The sequence below is a fragment of the Dendrobates tinctorius genome, unplaced genomic scaffold (assembly GCF_039654945.1).
Source record: "Dendrobates tinctorius isolate UK_male_01 unplaced genomic scaffold, ASM3965494v1 ptg000070l, whole genome shotgun sequence".
NCBI lineage: Eukaryota > Metazoa > Chordata > Amphibia > Anura > Dendrobatidae > Dendrobates > Dendrobates tinctorius.
The window spans coordinates 16,293,861-16,318,883 of NW_027361738.1; the positions used below are offsets into that span (position 1 = coordinate 16,293,861).

The 25,023-nt window shown below is 44.0% G+C and overlaps 1 protein-coding gene across 1 annotated transcript in view; it reads left to right on the plus strand.

The window, feature by feature from the left end:
- Nucleotides 1–24,536: 24,536 nt before the first annotated feature.
- LOC141095439 (ferroportin-like) overlaps nt 24,537–25,023 on the plus strand; it is a 58,293-nt gene continuing 57,806 nt past the window's right edge. Inside the window, exon 1 of the mRNA XM_073581432.1 lies at nt 24,537–24,652. The gene's annotated coding sequence lies outside the window, so the exon portion shown is untranslated. The remainder of the gene's footprint in view (nt 24,653–25,023) is intronic.

Sequence of the window (25,023 nt, forward strand, 5' to 3'; positions counted from 1 at the left end):
TTCGGCATGAGGATCACGCCGGATCGCTAACTAAGCCTCAGGTACCTTCAAAGGGTGCCCGCTATATATCCTAGCTGACACCTTACAGTAACGCCCACAATCTGTGCTAGCACCGAATGTGGGTGTTTAACCCCTATGATGCTGCTGTCAATAGTGACAGCGGCATCGATCTGCTTATTAGAGGGCGGGGGCTCCTTTCCTCTGGTTGGCACAACATGATTGTGATCACGTTGTTTCAATGGGGTCCATGGTGAACACTGGCCGAAAGATGACCTGTATGATGGTCATCCAGGTACGGTGGCCTGTAAGGACCTGACACGCCTCCTGCCTCTGTCTGATTGACACCTCTAGGACTAAGCATGCAAAAATAAATTACAAAAAGTGAAATTAAAGTTTTGTAAAATTACAAATAAAAGTCAAAGTATAGGGAAAAAAGTCTTTCACAAAAAAAGGGGAAAAAAATTGCACATATTTGATTTCGCCGCTTCCAGAACGAGAGTCTATAAAACAGTCATTATTTAATCAATTTGGGGAACACCATAAAAAAACACGCCCAAATATAGATTTTTTTTTTTTCTTTTATCATACTGACCCACACAATATAGAATCAAAAGTGATCAAAAAATCACACATAAAAAAAAAAATGGTTTAAATGAAAACGTCTTCTTGTCCTGCAAAAAAACAAGCTGTAGCTCCATCGAGGGGAAAAAAAATTTAAAAACTACAATGATCAGAGCATGATGGAAAAATAAGGTATTACTTGTAACAAATTTATTTTAGTGTGCAAAAGAAGCAAAATGTAGAAAAACCTATTTAAACCTGATATCTGGTAAAAAAAATTATAGCTCTCAGAATATGGTGAAGCAATAACTAATACTTTTTAAAAAAAAAAATTTCAGTGTTTTAGCATGCAAAATAGCAAACTATTAAAACCTTAAATAACCCTGGCGCTACTGTAGTTGTACTGACCCAAAGAATAAAGTCGTCTAATCATGTTTACCGCACAGGGAAACCGTGTAAAATGGCATTAAAAAAAATCAATACAATTCCTGAATTGCTTTTTATTTGTTCATTCCGTGTCTCAAAAGTTGGAATGAAAAGCAAATGAAAAAAAAAATCTCATCCTGCAAAAAATAAGCCCCTATTCACATCTGCACATATACATGCAACAGTGTCCGCAAGCAAAATTTAGACCGCTGCCAAAGCTGTTTCAGCTGATGTCGAGAGTGTTGGACCCACCCCAATCTTATATTGATATGAGTCGGACCTATGTGGCACAGGTCCCAAGAAGTATAAGCCGGGCACTATGTTCTGGGCACTAAAATGACATTTGCAATTTTCACTCTGTGACATCCATTGCGCACTAATTTCTGGAAAATGTCAGAGGTCAAATAGTCACTACACCCCTAGACGATTACCCTGAGTGTAATGTGCAAAATGGTGCGATTTTGTTTGTGTATTTCTGTTGTTTTGGAAGAGTAGGAGCTCTGCAAGTGACACCCACAAAACATTACTGCCAAATTTGTGCTCCGAAAACCAAATTGCGATTCTTCCCATCTGAGCCCTGCCATGTGCACAAATAGTTTCAGACCACTTATTCGGTATTGCTGCATTCGGACGAAATTGCTTTATAAATGTTTGGGTCCATTACCTCCTATTATTCCTTGTGAAAATTAAAAATTTGGGGCTAAAACATTTTCGTGGAAAATTATTTTTCATTTTCATGTCTCAATATTATAAAATTATGTGAAGCACCTGTGGTTTCAATATGTTCAACACAGGCCTAGATGAATTCCTTGAGCTATGTAGCTTTCAAAATGGGGTAATTTTTTGAGGTTACTACTCTTCAGGCCGTACAAGGGCTCTACAAATGCAGCATGGTGCCCGAAAAATATATAAGAAGGCTGCTTTTACATGTGCCGTGTTTTTTCTGGCCGTTTTGCGGCCCCAATGCATTTCTATGGGGCCACAAAAATTAGTAGGAGGGCCGTGCTCCGTAGGGCCGTATTTGCGGCTGTGAAAAAATATCGAGCTTGCTCGATATTTTTCACGGCTTACGGAGACGGCCGCAATGCATTTCAATGGTACCGCAAAAATAACGTTGGCTTGTTTTTGCGGTACACCGTATTTGCGGATCGCTGTTTTTTTCCCCTGCTATTTGTTATAACGGAAAAACCGCGATCCGAGAAGGTTTTTTGGGCCCCACTTTTGCGGGAGACCGCAAAAATCATGGCTATATGGCCGCAAAAAAACACGGCGTGTAAAACCAGTCTAATCTGCTTTCCAAAAGAGTACTTCTTTCATTTGGCGCTCTATTGTCTGCTCAACTGATGGTTTTACCCCTCAGGAGAAATTGCACAACAAATTGGCTGGTCCATTTTTCTCCTGTTACCTTTTGTGAAAATGAAAAATTTGGAACTCGAGAAACATTTTTGGGGAAAAAAATGTAATTTTTCATGTTTTACGGGTCAATGTTTTAAAATTCTGTGATGTACCTGTGGGTTCAAAATGCACACTAGACTCCTAGATAGATTACTTCAGTGGTGTAAATTCCAAAATGGAATCACTTGTAGGTTGTTTTTTTTTTTTTTGATGTTTTGGCTCCTTTTCGGCTCCTTAACTATGACATTGCATTTGCAGTCTATTCTGGCCAAATTTGTGCTCCTTCCCTTATGAACCCTTCTGTGTGCCCAAATGGTAGTTTTCCCCCACATATGGGTCATAAGCGTACTGAGGAGAAATTACACAACAAATTAGGTGGTTCATTTTCACCTGTTTCCCTTGTGAAAATGTAAATTGTAGGACTAAAGCAACATTCATGTGGAAAAAATGATTTTAAATTTTCATTATTTTCTTCCACTTTGCTATTATTCTTGCGAAGCACCTAAATGGTTAACATTCTTCCTGAGTTGAATACTGTGAAGGGTGTTATTCTTACAATGTGGTCTGGTTTGGAGATTTTCTGATGCATAGCACCTTCAAAGTTGCTTCAAAAGTGGTCCCTAAAAAAAAACAGGATTTGTAAAATGTGTTGGAAAAATGAAAAAGTTTGCATAAACTTTAAACCTAACTTCTTAAGAAAAAAATGTTTAAAAAAAATGATGCTGACCTAAAATAGACATGTAGTAAATGTTTTTTATTATTCATTTTGTGTGGTATAACTATTTGGTTTAATGACATAAAAATTCAAAGTTTGAAAATTGCTAAGGGTAAGCCACAGAAGGTCATAGCTAAAGAACCTGGCTGTTCAGAGTGCTGGCATCCAGGCATATTAATGGAAAGTTGAGTGGAAAGAAAAAGTGTGGTAGAAAAAGGTGCACAAGCAACTGGTATAACCGCAGCTTTTAAAAGATTAAGAAAAGGCCATTCAAAAATTTGGGGGAGATTCACAAGGCGTGGACTGCTGCTGGAGTCATTGCTTCAAGAGCCATCACACACAGACGTATCCAGGACATGGGCTACAAGTGTTGCATTCCTTGTGTCAAGCCACTCATGACCAACAGACAACGACAGTAGCGTCTTTCCTGGGCCTAGGAGAAAAAGAACTGGACTGTTGCTCAGTGGTCCAAGGTGTTTTCAGATGAAAGGAGATTTTGCTCAGTGGTCCAATGTGTTCTTTTCAGATGAAAGTAAATTTTGCATTTTATTTTGAAATCAAGGTCCCAAAGTCTGGAGGAAGAGTGGAGAGGTGTTATGCCCACAGGGCGTGAAGATGTATAGTAGACTCACTAGACCACTGATGGTGCAGTGGTAGCTGTATACCTGATACTCAAGAGACAGGAGAATGAGCTTCAAAAAAAACAAGGATGTTTATTAAAGGAAGCAAACAGAAAAGGTGCCTGAGGGAAGAACCCTCTGGACCACGACACAGAACCACATAGTGGAGCACCGGGCATGGTGTACCCCTACACAGGGATTCCCCTGCCGCAAAACCAGGTGACCTTAATGCCACAATACCCAGACCAGAGGGACTACCCATACATACCATATAGAGGAGGTGGCGAGAATCCCAGAAGCTCTGTGTATTCTCAGGCTGATCTAGCCGGCAGAGATATCTGGACGTTTCCGAGAGGAGAGCCTTGGTCAGCCTGGGGTAGAAACTGAAGTGTCCAGAAGGATCCAGGACAGCGAACTGCCAGCAGAGGATTCTGAGGAGACAGTTATTAGTATAAAGACAACACTAGCCTTAGCACGCAGAGCTCAACAGAGTGTGGTCTGAATGGGAGGCAACAATCCCACAGAATAAACACGCTGCTCAGACACCTCCCTCAAGGGGAGGATGCCTTTTATGCACAGAATATCGCTGCACAGACAGCCCTAAGGCTATGTGCACACGGTGTGGATTCTGCTGCGGATCTGCAACGTTTCAGGCTCTGCGGGTCCATAGCAGATTTAGGTGCGTTGTACAGTACCATTGTTTTCAATGGTAAACTGAAAAACGCTGTGCACATGCTGCAGATTTTTCCGTGCGGATTTGCGGTGGGTTCAAATCCGCAGCATGTCATTTCTTTGTTCGGATTCCGCTGTGGTTTCACACCTTCTCCATTGTAGAGGTATAAAACCGCAAGACTAAACCGCAGGCTAATCCACAGGTAAACCGCAGGTCTTTTGACCTGAGAATTTACCTGCGGATTTTTCCAAATCCGTGCGGAAAAATCCGCAGGACCTAAATCTACGTGTGCACATAGCCTTATAGAGAACAGGTGCCCTGCTGTTTTAAGTAATGTGCAGGAAGCTGGGCGCACCTCAGAGCATTACCAGAAAACCTGCCAAGAGGATGCAGGTTCTTAGCAGGGAAAGGAGCCGCTGATTGTCTGGAGCCACGAACAGGGTGAGTAGTACCAGTGGAGCTGCGAGATAGATGCCGGTCTCCCTGCGCAGCGGAGACCGGGCCTGCGGGTGATGGCATGACAAGAGGCACACAATCCAAGCTGCTTGAGGTCTAGTGTGAAGTTTCCAAAGTCAGTGATGGTTTGGGGAGCCATGTCATCTGCTGGTGTAGGTCCACTGTGTTTAATCAAGATCAAAGTCAGCGCAGCCGTCTACGAGGAAATTTTAGAGCACTTCATGCTTCCCTCTGCCGACCAGCTTTTTGGAGATGTAAATTTAATTCTCCAGCAGGATTTGGCACCTCCTCACACTGCCAAAAGTACCAATACCTGGTTTAAAAACAGCAGTATCACTGTGCTTGATTGGCCAGCAATCTCGCCTGACCTTAACCCCATAGAGATTCTATGGGGTATTGTCAAGAGGAAGATGAGGGACACCAGGCCCAACAATGCAGATGAGCTGAAGGCTGCTATCAAAGCAACCTGGGCTTCCATAACACCTCAGCAGTGTCACAGACTGATCATCTCTAGGCCACGCCGCACTGATGCAGTAATTGATGCAAAAGGAGCCCCGATCAAGTATTGAGGGCATTTACTGAACATACATTTCTGTAGGCCAACATTTCAGATTTTAAAATCATTTTTCAAGCTGGTGTTAAAATATTTTTATTTACTGAGATAATGACTTTTGGGTTTTCATTTGCTCTAAGCCATGAACATCAACATTAACAGAAATAAACACTTGAAATAGATCACACTGATTGTAATGACTATATAATGAGCGTCACTTTTTGCATTGAAGAACTGAAATAAATGAACTTTTTGATGATATTCTATTTTTGTGGATCCCGCTAAGTATCCGACATGGTAAGGATCGCTGGTGTGTCGCTAAATGGTCGCTAGTAAGCTGTCAAACAGACAGATCTACTCAACGACGCAGCAACGATCCGGCAATCCGTATAACGACCTCGGCGGTCGTTGGTACCTTGACACACAGCAGCTATTCTGATGACTCACGCCTGCGTCCCTGAGTTCTGTGTCGCCAGCGAGGTCGCTCGTCGGCATCAAACACAGCGATGCATGCTGGCCAGCGGGACGCCAACGATCAGAAAATGGCCTGAGACATTTGAGCACGATCAGCGATATCCAGTGGGGGGGCTGGTCCCCGCTATATGTCACACGTAGCGAGTTCGCTGTTGCGTCACAAAATCGGTGACACAACAGCGATCTCACTAACGATCTTGTTATGTGAGACGGGGCCTTAAGAAGCTGCATGCCAAGCTATGGTTGGAGTAGTGTCCGCTGGACTTTGGAGCATTGTAAATGTTACCTGTTGAGTGACGAGTTGCTCTTCTTGATCTGGCAGTCTGATGAACTAGTCTGGGTTTGGTGAATGCCAGAAGAGCTTTAGTTTCCTGACTTCATTGTGTCAGCTGTAAGGTTTGCCGGAATGGGGATAATACTTGTTTGGTTGTTTTTCAGGAATTGAGCTAGGCCCCTTTAGTGAGAGGTTTCCACTAACCGAATTACGGCATTAAACTATCACTGATTGCTTCTTATTTACTAATTGGTGTCTGTTTCAGAGCCCAAACTGAGAAATTGCACTTAACAATGCGCACTGTAATAGCTCGTTCAGTGCTCACAGGTTGCCATCATTCTCAGAGCGAGTCCTGTTTACCCAAGACGATGCTCTGCCGAGAACAATGACTTGTGCAGCACAAAATATAATTTTGCACAATGAACAAGCATTTTCCTTCTTCATAGAAGGATTGGCCGCCTGTTTAGACGGCAAGATTACCATGCAATGAGCATTCACTATAATCTTGCAGTGCAAATGACCCCTTAGTTCCAAAGAAGGGAAATCTTAAAAGGACTCTGTTAGCACAGAATGATTGTTCAAACCAAGCACAGGCTCTAAGTGCTTCATGATGGGGGCCGATCATTTAAATACATCTCCTCTGTTTGGTTTCCATCCATCTCCGACCTTCCTTAGGCTGGTTTCACATTTGCGTTTTTTTTCGCGGTATTTTAGCGCTAAATAGCGCATGCGTTTTTTTTTCCTATACTTTGCATGGGATGCGCTTATGTGCGCATACACATGCGTTTGTACGCGTTTTTCCGCGCATGCGTTTTTTTGCGGTATGCGCTCGGGCACACAAAATGCAACCTGTTGCATTTTTTGGGCGTCCGACTTGCCTCAAAAAAACGCATGCGCGCGCAATGCGTTTTTTTACAGCAAGACACCCATTATAAGTCTATGGTGAGCATATGTGCGCAATGGCATGCTTATGTATGCGTTTTTTTGCACATGCGTTTTTTTTTTTACCATTAGTTTAGACAATGGAATTTAGGGGTTTGGGTTAGAGTTAGGGTTAGTTAAGGGGGTTTAGGGTTAGGGTCAGGGTCAGGGTTAGGGTTAGGATCAGGGTATGGTTTGGTTAAGGGTCAGGGTTAGGGTTAGGATCAGGGTATGGTTTGGTTAAGGGTTAGGGTCAGGGTCAAGGTTAGGGTTAGGATCAGGGTATGGTTTGGTTAAGGGTTAGGGTCAGGGTCAAGGTTAGGGTTAGGATCAGGGTATGGTTTGGTTAAGGGTTAGGGTCAAGGTTAGGGTTAGGATCAGGGTATGGTTTGGTTAAGGGTCAGGGTTAGGGTATGGTTTGGGTTAGGGTCAGGGTTAGGGTATGGTTTGGTTAAGGGTTAGGGTCAGGGTTAGGGTCAGGGTATGGTTTGGTTCAGGGTTAGGGTATGGTTTGGTTAAGGGTTAGGGTCAGGGTTTGGTTTAGGGTCAGGGTCAAGGTTAGGGTTAGGATCAGGGTATGGTTTGGTTAAGGGTTAGGGTCAGGGTTAGGGTTAGTAAAGTCATGGTTTGGGTTAGTGTGAGGGGCCACTTAATGTTTGGAAAAAACGCAATCGCGGTAAAAACGCACTAAAAACGCATACAAACGCATAAAAACGCTGCGTTTTTTTCATGCATGCTCATAAAAATGCTTGAAAAAAACGCAGCAGTTGTATGCTTTTGTATGCGTTTTTTCAATGCGTTTTTTTGCGGGAAAAACGCGCTGCAAAAAAAAGCAAGTGTGAAACTAGCCTTGGCCCAATAAAGCTAGAGCTGTCAATCACAGAAGGCAAAAATTCCAACAGATACCTCCAAAATCTTGAAGAAAGCTGTTGTAACTGCAGATTTGGCACAAACTGTGTATTAATACCTATGGATTTAGAATGAGATGTCATTAATACTCCTATAAGGCTAGTTTCACACTAGCGCTTTTGAGCGCACGGCCGCCGCTAAGCCCCGCCCCCTGCCATCCCTCCGCCGGTAGCTCCGCCGACCGGCGCATGACGCTGCATGCGTCCTGCGTCCCCTATCTTTATCACTGGGGGCGCAGGCCGTGCGCAGTATGCGTTTGGCGGCGCATGCGCCTTTTTGACGGTGCGCCGGCGCAACCAAACTGCAGCAGGTTGCGTTTGGCGCAGGTCGGCGCACCGTCAGAAAGGCGCATGCGCCGCCAAACACATACTGCGCACGGCCTGCGCCCCCAGTGATAAAGATAGGGGACGCAGGACGCATGCAGCGTCATGCGCCGGTAGGCGGAGCTACCGGCGGAGGCGCGGCAGGGGCGGGGCTTAACGGTGGCCGTGCGCAGGCCGTCGCGCTCAAAAGCGCTAGTGTGAAACTAGACTAAGTGTAATGTGCTGGTGCCCCAATACTTTTCCCCAAGTAATGTACTAAATCCTTCCACTGTCCATTATACTTGGGTAAAAAGTCAAGCTCAATCATTATAGTCACACTAATGATATGGCCGTGGCATTTCTGTAGCATGCCTTCTAGAAATATACAGAATGAATAAATGCACAGCTAGGTGTTACCATGCCTCTTGCCGAAAGGGTTCACACTATCTTATTCTTTCAACACTGATTGGTCAGTGGACCCCGGTGTGGCAACACCCAACAAACTGCCAATTTATCAATGGATTCCTAGGAAGTGTAATAGAAGAAGAGCTAAACAGAATTGTAAGAAAAAATACTCCAGCATTGTTATTTTGTGATGAAAACAAGTGTTAATGTGTATAACCTTACAATAAAAGTAAATTAAAACGTGCATAATCTTACAAAATGATGGCATATCGGGAGTAGAGTTGAGCGAATTTGTTCAGATTCAGTTCCGAATACGATCTGCGGTGAATATTATTCGTTGAACACAGCCGAACATCATTAGAGTCAGTGGGAGTAGAAATGACCGAATATGTTCAGAAGCCGTCATCAAACACACATTCGGCATGAATAGGGTACCAATATGGCACGAATATGGCACATTCAGATTCGGCAACCGATTCTGAACAAATTCGCTCAACTCTAATCGTGAGGCTACAGCATTACTTTATGATTGGGGTCTGAGTCCTGAAACCCCCCCAAACTGTCCTCAGAATAAAGAAGTTTGCAACGCTAATTTACAGTAGTCCACGGTTTTCCTCTGCTCAGTAGTGCCCCCCTGGCCCACCAGCTTTGCAGGGAACTACAGCACAGCCTTTTCCCAAGTCAATTTAGTCGTCTTTCCTGACGAAGAGCTGCATCAGCACTGAAGACCTGCCATTTCCAGGATCAATGGGGGTCTCGGAGCTCGTATCCCAATCATATGGTTTTTTTTTGCATCTCACAATTTAAAAAAAAAAATACACCGGAAATCTTGCCATGTTCACACTGGTCACCAGGCCTATTAGTCTCATACTTCCAGTTATGTACAGAAGACTTTTCAGCAGTAAAATTGTCATGGACCTGAGCAAGAGATCTTGAAACGCGTTGTTCTAACCCTAACAAGGACCTTAAACCTCATCCCTAATCTCCGCAGCGCTTCTGTTGAAGGCAGTCATTCTCCTTTTTTGTACATTGGCATTTTCTTCTTCAGTTCATCAATGTTCATAAGGGAGCTGCAGCCAGAACAATACTATTCCACCTGCTCTAAATAGAATTGTGTCTAATTGCCCAACTACAGTAGGTAAGCGCATATTGTATTCTATTTAATATATGTCTCCTTTCAGATTTCATTACATGGTGAGCTCTGCGGAACATTTTCTAATTTAATTATAGTCACAGGATTTCAATAATTGATAACACATCTAAACACGGGTAGGTAACAATTGATCCAGAATTCATAATAGGTGGTGGTCACAGCCCACCTCCTCCCCCTTTCTGCACAGTGGCCTTTACTCAGATCAGAGCAGTCTAGAAAACTCTCCAATACAAGTCAATGTTTATGAGACAGTCAACTGTTGCTTATGTCCATGTGGCTACTGTTCAGAACAGAAATTTTAGGCTTAATGGCCAGAGTGAAAATTGCAACATTTCTGATTTTTTTTTTGGTATAGTGAGATGAATTTTTTTTTAAATTATCTTTAAATAAATAAATCATATTTAAACATAGAAATATGATTTAAACAATAGGTAACTTTCATTGAACGAAAAAAAGACATGGCAAGAGAGTTACCAAATCCCCGCCAGATGTATTTTTTCATCGATCCATAAAACTGGGTTCACGTCAGGAATTTCCCAGATTTTTTGATCTTTAGGACACGACACAATTGTTTACCGGCAGACTGAAGCCATGAGACGCCTATGGTAATCCTGCTCTCCTTTCTCTCCATCATAAAAGCTGTATCTGACAATAAAATTAAAGTAGTCCTTGTCCTGTGAGGCTCCGTTCTTTTTTTACCCAAAAAGTGTGAATGGATTTCATCAGAGGAAAGCCGAAATTAAAGATTTTCTTTCCTTTAATTGCACGTGCTCTGATTTTTGTGAAGAATTATATAATTAATAGTCTTTAAGAGAAAGAACCCACATATACAAGCACAATAACGAAGGCAGAAGTGATGAGCGAACATGGTCAGATGAGGTGTTATCTGAGCATGCTCGTGTGCTAACCGCATTTCTTCAGCGGCATTGCCTTTGTTAGGTAATCCCTGCATGTGTTGCGGCTGTTGAACACCTGGGAGACATGCAGCTGCGGGCACTCAAACATATTTTTCGAGAACGCTGAAGTCACTAGGTTAGCACCCGAGCATGCTCAGATAACACTTTATCCCAGCACGTTTGCTCATCACTAATTAACACCTTATTCCAAATCCATAAAATCTGTAAAATACCATGACGTGTTTCAGTCCTTGCTGTGATAAAGAAATTTCCGTACTAAAGGGGGTTTGTCTTCGCTAGTAAAGTGAGCCAGGTAGCCACCCCCTTCATTACATCACTAAGGCCTCTTTCACACTTCCGTTTTTGACCATCAGTCAAAATCCGCCAGGTTTTGAAAAAAACGGATCCGCCATTTTTTTTTTGCGGATCCGTTTTTTTCCCCATTGAGTTGCATTACTGGCGGATCTTGACGGATGGCCATCCGTTGGATCCGTTTTTGTGAGGATCAGCCAAATTTTTTTCGTCCGCCGGCATGCCTGGACGGACCTTGCAACGTTTTTTTTGTTGTTGGATCCGCATTTTCCATTGCGCATGCCCGGAGAAAGGAACTCGGGGAGAAAATTAACCCTGAAATCCTTTCTGGCGGACGGAAAAAAATTCTCTCCTTCTTCTCCTTCTCCTTCTCGGCCAGCGGTTCCTTTAAATTTCCTCATTCTGCGGATCCGTCACAAAATGGATCCTGTGCCATCCGTTCACATCAGTTAGGAACGGATCCGCTTTTCCGCCTTTTTGGTGGATTTTAACCCCTTCACCCCCAAGGGTGGTTTGCACGTTCATGACCTGGCCAATTTTTGCAATTCTGACCACTGTACCTTTATGAGGTCATAACTCTGGAACGCTTCCATGGATCCCGGTGATTCTGACATTGTTTTCTCGTGACATATTGTACTTCATGCTAGTGGTAAAATTTCATTCAAATAACTTGCGTTTATTTGTGAGAAAAACGGAAATTTGGCAAAAATTTTGAAAATTTCGCAATTTTCCAACTTTGAATTTTTATGCCCTTAAATCACAGAGATACGGCACACAAAAAACTTGATAAGTAACATTTCCCACATGTTTACTTTACATCAGCATAATTTTGGAACCAAAATTTTTTTTTCTTAGGAAGTTAGAAGGGTTAAAAGTTGACCAGCGATTTCTCATTTTTACAACACCATTTTATTTTTACGGACCACATCACATTTGAAGCCACTTTGAGGGGTCTATGTGATAGAAAATACCCAAAAGTGACACCATTCTAAAAACTGCACCCCTTAAGGTGCTCAAAACTACATTCAATAAGTTTATTAACCCTTTAGGTGCGTCACAGGAATTTTTTTGAATATTTAAAAAAAAAATGAACATCTAACTTTTTTTCACAAAAAAAATACTTCATGTTCAATTTTTTTTATTTTACCAAGGGTAACAGGAGAAACTGGACTGCAAAAGTTATTGTGCAATTTGTCCTGAGTACGCTGATACCTGATATGTGGGGGGGAACGACTGTTTCGGCGCATGGCAGAGCTCAGAATGGAAGGAGCGCCGTTTGACTTTTTCAATCCGAAATTGGCTGGAATTCAGATCGGATGCCATGTCACGTTTGGAGAGTCCCTGATGTACCTAAACAGTGGAAACCCCCTACAAGTGACCCCATTTTGGAAACTAGACCCCCCAAGGAACTTATCTAGATATGTGGTGAGAACTTTGAACCCACAAGGGCTTTACAGAAGTTTATAACGTACAGCGGTACAATTAAAAAATCATATTTTTTCCACAAAAATGAACTTTTCACCCTCAATTCTTATTTTTCCAAGGGTAACAGAACCCTAAAAGTTATTGTGCAATTTGTCCTGAGTATGCTGCTACCCCACATGTGGGGGTAAACCACTATTTGGGTGCATGGCAGAGCTCGGAAGGGAAGCAGCGCCATTTGACGTTTTTGGCTGGAATTGAGATCGGACATCATGTCGCGATTGGAAAACCCCTGATGTACCAAAACAGTGGAAACCCCCCACAAATGACACCATTTTGGAAACTAGACCCCCTAAGGAACTTATCTAGATGTGTGGTGAGCACTTTGAACCCCCCAGTGCTTCACAGAAGTTTATAACGCCCGGGCGTGAAAATAAAAAATTCGTATTTTTTCCACAAACATGATCAATTAGTCCCCAATTTTTTTATTTTCCCAAGGGTAACAGGAGAAATTGAACCCCAAAAGTTGTTGTCCAATTTGTCCTGACTATGCTGATACCCCATATGTGCGAGAAACTGTATGGACACACGTCGGGGCTCGGAAGGGAAGTAGTGACGTTTTGGAATGCAGACTTTGATGGAATGGTCTGCGGGTGTCATGTGCGTGTGGAGAGCCCCTGATGTACCTACACTATTGAAACTCCCCACAAGTGACCCATTTTGGACACTAGACCCCCCACGGAACTTATCTAGATGTGTGGTGAGCACTTTGAACCCCCAAGTGCTTCACAGAAGTTTATAACGCTCGGACGTGAAAATAAAAAAAAACATTTTTTTCCACAAAAATGATATTTTTGCCCCAAATTTTTTATTTTCCTAAGGGTAACAGGAGAAATTGGACCCCAAAAATTGTTTTGCAATTTGTCCTGAGTAGGCTGATACCCTACATGTGGGGGTAAAACACTGTTTGGGCGCATGGCAGAGCTTGGAAGGGAAGGAGCACCATTTCATTTTTTCAACTCAGAATTGGCTGGAATTGAGATCAGATGCCATGTTGCATTTGGAGAGCACCTGATGTGCCCAAACAGTGGAAAGCCCCAATTCTAACTCCAACCCAAATCCCAACACACCCCTAACCCTAATCTCAACCCTAACCCTAGCCCTAACCCTAGACCTAACCCTAACCCTAACCCTAATGCAAAAATGGAAATAAATACATTTTTTTAATTTTATTATTTTTCCCTAACTAAGGGGGTGGTAACGGGGGGGGTTTGATTTACTATTTATGGCAGTTTTTATGTTTGGCAGCTGTCGCACGCTAAAAGACGCTTTTTATTGTAAAAATAGTTTTTGCATCACCACATATAGAGAGCTATAATTTTTCCGTATTTTGACCCACCGAGTCATGTGAGATCTTATTTTTTGCGGGACGAGTTGACGTTTTTATTGGTACCATTTTCGGGCACGTGACATTTTTTGATCGCTTTTTATTCCGATTTTTGGGACGCAGAATGAACAAAAACCAGCGTTTCATGAATTTCTTTTGGGGGGGGGGTGCGTTTACACCGTTCCGCGTGCGGTAAAATTGATAAAGCGGTTTTATTCTTCGGGTCAGTACGGTTACAGCGATACCTCATTTAGGTCGTTTTTTTATGTTTTGTCGGTTTTTGCAAGGAAAACTATTTTATATAAAAAATAATTATTTTTGCATCGCTTTATTCTGCGAGCTATAACTTTTTTATTTTTTCGCTGATGATGCTGTATTGCGGCTCGTTTTTTGTGGGACAAGATGACGTTTTCAGCGGTACCATGGATATTTATATGCGTCTTTTTGATCGCGCGTTATTGCACTTTATGTTCGGCAGTATGATAATAAATCATTATTTTTTGCTTTGTTTTTTATTTTTATTTTTTAAGGGGTTCGCTAAAGGGGTTAACTAATGGGACAGTTTTATAGGGCGGGTCGTTACGGACGTGGCGATACCTAATATGTGTACTTTTATTGTTTTTTTTTTATTTCCAAAAAATGGATTTATTGGGGGAATATTTTTTTTTTTTTTCTAATTTATTTGGCGATTTTTTTAAAAAATTATTTTAACACTTTTTTTTTTTTTTTTTTTTACTTTATTACATAGTCCCAGGTGGGACATCACTGTCCTGTGACAGATCGCTGATCTGTCACATCACAGATCACTGTGACAGATAGGCTTCCTCATGCCTGCGCTGCTGTGGGGGGCTCAGGGAAGCACGGGGGGAGCCCCCTCCCTGCCGATGCTTCCCTTTAACCCCCAGTACACCGCGATCATGTTTGATCGTGGTGTGCAAGGGGTTAACGTGTCGGGGGCGGTCCGTGACCGCCCCTGACACATTGTGCCGGGTGTCAGCTGTGATAATCAGCTGACACCCGGCCACGATCAGCGGCGCTCACCACGTGGGCGCCGCTGATCGCGGTAGACGTACTATCCCGTCCATGGGCATAGGGGCCCGGGTCCCATGGACGGGATAGTACGTCGGATGTCAGGAAGGGGTTAACTGACACAAAAAACTGAAGTGTGAAAGAGGCCTAATATATAACAATAAGAGGGAGGAAGCACCCTAAGGTGTCAGAATGCCATCAGAAGCCAGGCTTACGGGACCACATGATGGAGTCTGACATTAAGTAATAGGCATGGGGAGCATTATAATAGAGATTGTAGAGGTCGCGACCCCGACTGGGCCTGTGCGGGTGAGAGACCCACGAACACCAGCGCAAACTTCAACTGGATGTGCCTCCTCAGACGACGTGATGCAGATGACGTGATGCAGCGCAGAGACCCACTGGGTCTGTGCGCTGCAATACATGCTCCTGGCCAATCAGAAGCCAGCAGCTGACGTGGGCATGCACATGACTGGTGGCGCATTGCAGTGACGTCATGTGCTCCCATCGCTTGCACGCTGAAGTCAGCTGCTGCTTCAGAAACGGCCACTGCAGAAGGAATGTGAGTAGAATTTTTTTTTATGCATTAAATAACAGCGGCAGAATGATGAACATATACCAGGATGGGGGACATGATAAAGGACATATATACCAGGATGGGGCCATCAAGGGGAACATATATACTAGGATGGAGGATATATATATATATATATATATTTATTTACATGCATACAGTATATACACCAGGATGAGGGACATACAGGTGCTTCTCACAAAATTAGAATAATATCATCAAAAAGTTAATTTATTTAATTCTTCAATACAAAAAGTGAAACTCCTATATTATATAGAGTCATTACAAACAGAGTGATCTATTTCAAGTGTTTATTTCTGTTAATGTTGATGATTATGGCTTACAGCCAATGAAAACCCAAAAGTCATCATCTCAGTAAATTAGAATATTTTATAACACCAGCTTGAAAAAATGATTTTAAAATCAGAAATGTTGGCCTACTGAAATGTATGTTCAGTAAATGTACTCAATACTTGGTCGGGGCTCCTTTTGCATCAATGCGGCATGGCATGGAGGCGATCAGCCTGTGACACTGCTGAGGTGTTATGGAAGCCCAGGTTGCTTTGATAGCAGCCTTCAGCTCTTCTGCATTGTTGGGTCTGGTGTCTCTCATCTTCCTCTTGACAATAATCCATAGATTCTCTATGGGGTTAACGTCAGGTGAGTTTGTTCGCCAATCAAGCACAGTGATACTGTTGTTTTAAAAACCAGGTATTGGTACTTTTGGCAGTGTGGACAGGGGCCCTAGTCCTGCTGGAGAATGAAATGTCCATCTCCTAAAAAGCTTGTCGGCAGAGGGAAGCGTGAAGTGCTGTAAAATTTCCTGGTAGACGGCTGCGCTGACTTTGGTCTTGATAAAACACAGTGGACCTACACCAGCAGATGACATGGCTCCCCAAACCGTCACTGATTGTCAGCAAGGTGGTGCAGTGGTTAGCACTATTGCTTTGCAGCACTGGGTTCAGGGTTCGAATCCCACCAAGGACAACATCAGCAAGGGTTTGCATGTTCTCCATGTGTTTGTTTGGGTTTCCTTCCACACTCCAAAGACATACTGATAGGGAATCTACAGGGTGGGACATTTATATGGATACACCTAAATAAAGTGGGAATGGTTGGTGATATCCACCTCCTGTTTGTGGCACATTAGTATATGGGAGGGGGAAAACTTTTCAAGATGGGTGGTGACCATGGCAGCCATTTTGAAGTCGGCCATCTTGAATCAAACTTTGTTTTTTTTTCAATGGGAAGAGGGTCATGTGACACATCAAACTTATTGAGAATTTCACAAGAAAAACAATGGTGTGCTTTGTTTTAACGTAACTTTATTCTTCCATGAGTTATTTACAAGTTTCTCTTTGTTTTCAGCCATTGACTTGTCGCAGAGGTTAACACGTGAGGAGCGGATAGAAATTGTGTTGATGTCTGGTGACCGCAGTACCCGGGTCATTGCAGCAGATTGCAGTGCAAGAAACATACACAAGAAAACTGTCACCTTTCCTATTTTATTTAGGTGTATCCATATAAATGGCCCACCCAAAAAAGTTTGCCTCATCACTGAACATAATGTTCTGTGTAAACTGAGGGTCCTGTTCCAATTTTTGCCTTGCCCATTCTGCAAATTCAGCGCACCGATCTGGGTCACCAACCATTCCCATTTTATTTAGGTGTATCCATATAAATGGCCCACCCTGTAGATAGTGAGCCCTAATGGGGATAGTGATGATAATGTCTGTAAAGTGCTGCGGAATATGATTGCATTGCATTGAGCAGGGGGTTGGACACGATGACCCTGGAGATACATTTCAACTCTAAAATTCTATGATTTTATGATGGCGTTATGAGTAAGAAATAATAAATAATTCTTCTGCAGGCCTTTTTATTCCTTCGGCCAATCCTTTTATCAAAAGCCTGTGTAATCCAATATGACAATAACAAATGTTAAGTTAAATGTGCAAAATATCATGCAATTATTTTAGTTATGTAAGTATTTATTTATGCACATACGGAGGCACTAATACAAGATCTGTCACATAAACCCTTAAAGAGGTTTTGCCTTGAATAAAGGTAATTTAAATCACTAGATCTTGGAATTATTATTATTATTATTTATAAAGCACCATTGGTTCCATGGTGCTGTACATGAGAAGGGGAAAATACGAATGTGGAATGCCTGTTAGGGAATTCACACATGTATTCAACTTGTCTACAAGTCGCAAATCATAAGAAAAAACACAAAAATTGAGCTTGGTTTGAGTTGGTACACATGCAGCATATAAATGCATGTGTAGGGAAGGTGACCTGACGGACGGACTGACTGGTTAGATTTCAGGAGGGAAACAGCTAGGAAAGTGTAGGTGACGTGCAGTACCTTGGGTTGACCATTAGAGGGCAGGGAGGAGTGTGAGCATAGGACTTGACATCAGCTTAGGGCTAAGACACCGTTGGTCATGGGGGCGGGGTTACAGGGAACCGGGAAAGCTATAAATTTGACTGGAGGGTTCCAGAAAGTTCCAGTCCCCAGGGGGAGCTCAAGTGACAAGAAGACTGTGACAGTTGGTGCACTGTGAGGAAAACCCAACCAGGGGACTGAGGAGAAAGAAAGACCAGGGGGGTGGTCCTGACACGAAGTACCGCAGTATAGACAAGGCTCCGGGTGTGGGACACCGTATTGGAACAACGTTTGACCGGTAAAATTACTGTTGGTGTATAGGCCTAAGGCAGACACAGTGACGGAGCTGTCAGAGCGTCACTGAGTGTAAAGGGGACGGTACGTATATATATGTCCCTGGAGAAAGTACGGTGTCACAATGGTTCTGTATCCAGAGAGCTGTGAAGAAAAGTGCGGTGTGCTGTGAGGCCGTCTGGCGGACGGCGAGAGAAAGAATAAACTTGGACCTGTTGCACCCGAAACTTGCCTCCAGATTGTGTCTGTACGTTACTGCGTGGTATACAGCGGGACCACCCCCCCAGCCCGGCCCACGACCCTACACTTGGCGTAGTCGGCAGGATCAACGCCGCTAATACAATATCTTCTGCAGCAGGCCTGCCTCTGAGGAATGGAAATGGATTTGGACTGCACTGTTTGGATTATAAACACCTGTGGATTACAAATTACCAACCTGTGGAATACAAATTGGGAGTGCTGTGACGTAATTGCGTTGTTAGCCGAAGATCCGGGGTGGTACCAGGTTCAGAGCAAGATGGCGGTGCTGCTTCAGCGCAGAACAGAGATCCAGGTGTTTGCCGTTGTTCCCAATGGGCTGGGACCCCCTCCTACGTACCCCTGGGGACAGCAATAAGGACCAGGAGGCCGACGCTCCCACATACTGGACCCTGACAGGTGGGTGGAAAGGCCTGCCGTTGCCCCACCCAGCAGAGGGAGTGGCACAGAGGAGAAGATTGTCTGCGGCTGTTTAGCGCCATTCGATTGCTGCCCACTGGACGGGATGCGACGCTGCGGTTGTCGAGGCATCGGCCGCCTGGAGTGGCGATGGCGGCAGGAGGACGAGCTTTGCCAGAAGATCCATACCTCGAAGTCACGAACAGCCAGTCCAATCTCGGGTGGAGGAGCGGAGCCATGGCGGAACCCACGGGAGCGGCCGCCAAAGATAACAGCAGAGAGCTTCTCCGCAGAACCTCTGTGTCTGGAGGCCAGCTCCACTGGACGGTGGAGTGAAGAGCGGAGACTGCGGGAGCAGCCGCGAAAAGATGTGACGGAGACCGCGACGCCGGGGAAGGTGAGAGTTCCCCCGGCTCTGCCAGCGGCTCCGCAAGTGGCCACCACCACTCAGCGGCAGCACGCGGCCTCCTGTGATCCCAAAAGTCTGGCCAAGGAAAACCCCACTGTCTATGCGGAGCTGAGTGGGGCCTCCACTCCCAGCCCAGAGCCACCTTGCCCGGTGACGCCATGCCGGGTGTTGCCGGTGCGGAGCCTGTTTCCAGAAGACGCTGTTGCGTCCCTCCTGCAAGTGGTGACATCCTCCCCGAAACCAGCTGTTACTCCGGTTATGACGGCTCCGGCTGAAGCTCCGGATGCAGTCCACCCTGCGGCAGCGGCTATGCCGACGTTGGAACTGGCTGCGGCCTATTTGTCAGGCCCTGTGGCCCAACCTCCGGAAAACCTGTCTGCCCCTATCCGCCACCCGGCCACAGCAGCTGCTGGGCCGCTGACATCATCAGCCGCCTCTGCCCTGTTTTCACCCCGGCTAAGTCCCACCCACCGGACTCCCGGGCTCACACTGGACCCTCTGTTTGGGTCGCAGAAGTGGTGAAAAAGAAGAAAGTCAGGAAGCAGGAAGTATGGAACCTACTCCGTGCAAAGGGGGAGGCTGGCATGGCGGCTACACGATCTTTGGGACGGCTCGTGTACATGTGCTATGTTTGATCAAATACAGTATTACTAAGAACTCTGTATGATTTAAATGCACTTTTGCTTTTTACTTATTTAATTATAGCAGGGTTTTTTTCATATTGTCTTTTGTAGGTTTTGTATGCTTTTTGGCCATGTGAACCAACTCAAACCAAGCTCAATTTTTGTGTTTTTTCTTTGTATTTTTGCATTCTGTGCAAGCTGGGGTGTGGCCCCCCTCTCCTGAGCTGGAAATTGTATTTAAAGGCTTCCCCTGACTGGTGTCCTAGTGGTTGGGACCCGGTCCTTGTCTGCCCTTATTCACACAGACGTCAACTTTGATACATGATAAGGTTATTAATACTAGACAGTGTAGGACCGCCCCGACCACAGAATCACCTTGTCGATGGTGGGACGGCTTTAATGCTATGTTTGATCAAATACAGTATTACTAAGAACTCTGTATGATTTAAATGCACTTTTGCTTTTTACTTATTTAATTATAGCAGGGCTTTTTTCATTTTGTCTTTTGTAGGTTAAGTCGCAAATCATGCAGATGAGACGATGAAAACTAAATCTCCGAGCACGCCAAAATACTCGGAGGACACCCGAGCATGCTCGGGAAAACCCGAGCAACGAGTATACTCGCTCATCACTAGTGCTGTCCTTTCTGTATACTCTTTTCCATCCTCCCTTGCCCAGGATCTGTGGTATGATCAGACCATGTTCCAGTATTGTCAGACACAGCCATTACACAGTACACAGCAGGGGCACATTTATAAGATTATGAATCTTAATTTTAGTCCAAGATCTATTGATTAAAGTGTACGTTGCTCATGAGACAACCCCTTCAAAGGCAATCTGTCACCAGGTTTTTGCTCCCGCTACCCCATCTGAGAGCTGCATGATGTAGGGACCTGTTTCCAACATTGTATCACTTACTGGGCTGCTTGCTGCTGTTTTGATAAAATCAGTTTTATCTGCTGCAAATCAAGTAGTTCTCTGAATGCCAAGCTCTGTATAACCCCATCCATTCCACAGCTTGACAGCCGAACTTTGTCATGATTTTCCACAGGCAGTCTCTGCTGGCTGTGTCGAAAGCCTTGGTCAAGTCGACAAAGGTAATGAAAAAGTTGTTACATTGCTCCTTGCACTTTTGTTAGAGTTGGTGTGCTGTGAAGACCATACCTGCCATCCTACGTTCAGCATGGAAGCTGCATTGGCTTTCGGGCAGTAGACCTTGCTTAAGGTGGTGGATTAGGTGGTTGAGCAAGAGGTAAGCCATAATCTTTCGAGCAGTGGAAAGAAGAGAGATGCCTCGATGGTTGTCACAAGGTGGTTGCCTTTTCTCTTGTAGTTGTGGAAAATGCTGGCATCTTTCAGCTTTTGCAGAACCTGTTTTTCCTCATGGACTGGAATAATTTAGTCATCATTGGCATCAGTACAATGCTGCCTGCTTTCTATACCTCAGCAGGTATAGCATCGTTTCCTGTCTCTTTGCCACAGGAAGGTTGTTTTACTGCCTTCCAAACTTAATTTTCACTGGGAAGAACATCAAAGTCCTTGATAATTTCTACCTGGTGCAGGTGGGCAATGGCCTCGTCGTCGATAATGGAAGTGTGATGAAGGACACTGATGAAGTGCTCAGCCCACCGTTCCAGAATCTGTTTCTTGTCTATCAGCAGCTTAGTTCCATCCGTGTTGAGGAGAGATGAGGCGTTGAATGATTGGGGTCCATATACAGCCTTTAGCGCATCATTGAAGCTCTTGAGGTCATGGCTGTCTGTAAAGCCCAGGATTTCTTCAGTCTTCTTGCTAAATCAGCTGTCCAGCATCTTGCGTAGCTTTATCTGTTCCCTTCTTTTTGTGTCGATAAAGGCATCCTTCTTGGCAAATGTCGTGGAGTTGTTTTGATGCTTTGTGTGCTGCTGATATTCTTTTCTAGGAGTGCCTTTATTTCTCCATTGTTTTCATAGAACTAATTTTGGTTACTTCGGGCTGCTGGACCGAGATGCTCCAGGGCAGTATTGTAAATAGCATCTTTAAGAATCATCCATTGTTCTTCAACTCCGATCTCTTCTGCCTGCAGTGTGTCTGACAGTCTGCCGTCAAGGTCACTGGCAAATTCCCCCCGCAACTCTTCTGCTTTGCAGTTTGGAGACTTTCAGCCTCTTCGTAGTCTTCTGCCCTTGGGGTATCCTCGACGGCAGAACGCGAAGCCTGCACTTAGGCACAATGAGGCGGTGGCCTGTTCAGCAGTAGGTGCTACATCTGGCTCTCGTAACTCTAAAGTCCATTCTATTCCTCTTCCTGGCAATGACATAGTCAATGAGATGCCAGTGCCTGAAGCGTGGGTGCATCCATGATGTCTTCTTGCAGCTTGGTAGATGGAACAGAGTATTGGTGATGACAAGGTCATGTGTGGCACACGTCTTGAGGAGCAGGAGGTCATTACTGTTACACTTGACAATGCTGTGTCTCCCAATGACTCCTTCCCAGTCTTGATTGTCTGTTACCACTCTGGCATTAAAGTATCCGAGTATAATGAGCTTGTCTGACTGTTGGATTACTGAGATAAGTGTGTCAAGTTCATCATAGAACTTATCCTTAATATCATTTGGATTGGTGATGATGGGAGCATAGGCACTAATCAGCGTAGCAGGCTTCTTGGTTTTAAGTGGAAGCTGAAGTGTCATCAGGTGGTCGTTGATGTCCTCTGGAAGTTGGGCAAGTTTATCAACAAGGTGAGATTTGATAGCAAATCCCACGCCTGCATCTCGTTGTTCAGTGCTGCCTCGACCACTGCAGAAAAGTATGTATCTTCCACTACGCTCTGCCAGTTGGCCTTTATCTGCTAAGCACGTTTCGTTGAGAGCTGCTATGTCCATGTTGTAGCGAGCTAGCTCCTTAGTAACCAGAGCCGTTCTTCTCTCTGGTCTACCTGCCTTGATATTGACTAGCAGAGTTCTCACATTCCAGGTGAGCAGAGTGATCCTAAAGGGGGCTGTTCAGACACCCAGAGGACTGCCAACTCCACTGCTGATTCGGTCCAGTGGTCAGCTGCCCTATGCCCTGGGCCGCTTGTGTGCAAGTTCATGATTACAGCTTCCAGTGATTCCAAACCTGGTGGTTCATTGCTCTCCCATCACCACAGAACTTTGAAGCACTGTGATTGAAGTCATGACTTGCGCTTGACTTGGATTAAAGTGAGAAAGAGTTGTGCAAGTCGTCAGCCTCTCGTCCATGCTTATCGAGTCGCAGTTGCAAGAACTAATTGTGACAACTGAATGCAAAGGATGGCTAGCAGTGTGCTATATGTGCCTCGCTGCTCACTCTCAGCACTCCATAACGCTTTGCTGGGAATCAATTTTCTGCCATTTAAACTAAGATGATTTCTTTCAGACAGTCCGCGAAATCCAGTCTTCAAATGCATAAGTAGATAAATTCTTAAAAGTCACCGTGAGGGCCAAAACCGATGGCTACCCTCACCTGGTTTAGCTCGAAGGTACAGGTGAGAGTTGAGTACCAGATGAGGACCAAAGATGGACAAGCTGTCCTAAAACGATACAGCAAGCCCTCCACCAGAGGTGCTGCCCATATCTGGGCCCCCCAGAAAGAGCTTGTGAATATGCAGCAGTCCTTTATTTTCTGCTGCAAAACTAGTTCTGCTCACACTTCTGATGGGCAGCTATCTGTGTACACTGTGTCTAGGCAGAAAGTTGCCAATCAGTGGTAAGGGCATGGTTATACAAAGCTCAGGAATATGCAGCAGGTTTACAAGTCCTTTTTTTCTGCTGCAGATGTAGCACTGCTCAAATGCTGAGCTCTGTATAACCCTGCCCACACCACTAATCTGCAGCTTTCTGTATACAAGTGCACAGGTAGAAAACCGCTAATCAGGGGTGGGTATGGGACTACATAAAGCAGGACGACAACATGGCATGAGACATCAAATTCTCTAATGATAATCTCCTGCTGATGAAACAGTAATTTTATAAGCGTCCCAGTAAGTGACTCATTGCTGGAATCAGGGTCCCTGTCTCTACATCATGCTACTCTCAGAATAGGTGGCAAAAACCTGGTGATGGATTCCCTTGAAGAGCTACAATCCTATATGTGACTCATGTCACGTAACCCTTTAGGCCACAGTTTGGGTGAAACCTCTGCCCCTCGTTCACATTAATATTGTATTTTTTCTTTTTTTTTATGATTAGAGGGTTTCTACACCAGCTGCATAAGAACCTATAGCAGGGTTACATTTCATGTAGAGAGTTGTAGTTTTGTGAAGTTAGTATTTTTACAGAGAATCTTTACAAACTTGCCATTTAGTATTTTCTATGCTATAGTGCTCTGAACAGTGCGGGGAAAGTGAAAAGACTTGTATCCATATAATCCGCTTATTGCGTGCATCGGACCAGCTTTTTTCCCCCATTGTGTTGTAGAAATGAATTCCCGGGCTGCCTAATGCATAGGCTGTCTCCATCCCCTGCATTCCCATAGCTCAGAATGACCCCAGATACAGCACATTGTACTCGCCCGTCACGTGTGACAGAAAGTGCTGGCTGTCCTTTTCACAACAAACATGAAACATTTGCACCTCCAGCATTTTTACACAATGGGGTACATATAAGCAAGTGTACATGTAAGTTTCATAAAGTGATCTCATCCCTTTTCTTTTCCTTTTCCTTTTTTTTTTTTTTTTTCCTTTTTTTTTTCCTTTGGGGAAATTTCATCTTTCCATGCCTGGGAGGGCCCCTCTCCGGTTATCGAACTCTTTCCAGCGACTGTTTGAAAAATCCCACTAGGACACATGAGAGTTTTGATCCTGCGTGTGTATGGTAATGGTAAGTACCACTGAAATGTTCCTGAATCTTGCAATATACCATTTATTCTAAGTAGTGGACTTTATGCTAATATCCCAGAGTTTAAATGATAAATATCTTACAAACCAGACTTTTAAAGCTCGAAACGCTACCATAATATATAAAATAATATAGAATTATCGGAGCAATAAATGGTCATATAAACACGTGCATACAATGATACTGTTGTACTCATTGCCTATGTGCACTTTACTTTATATTTATATTGTTAGCATTACTCTTTGATTGTTTTATCTCTGCCTGCCTAAGATTAGATACAGATTACACATAACACGTGGCAGAATTTTGAATTTTGAGGCTTTTTTTTTTTAGGACTATACTATTTTACGCTT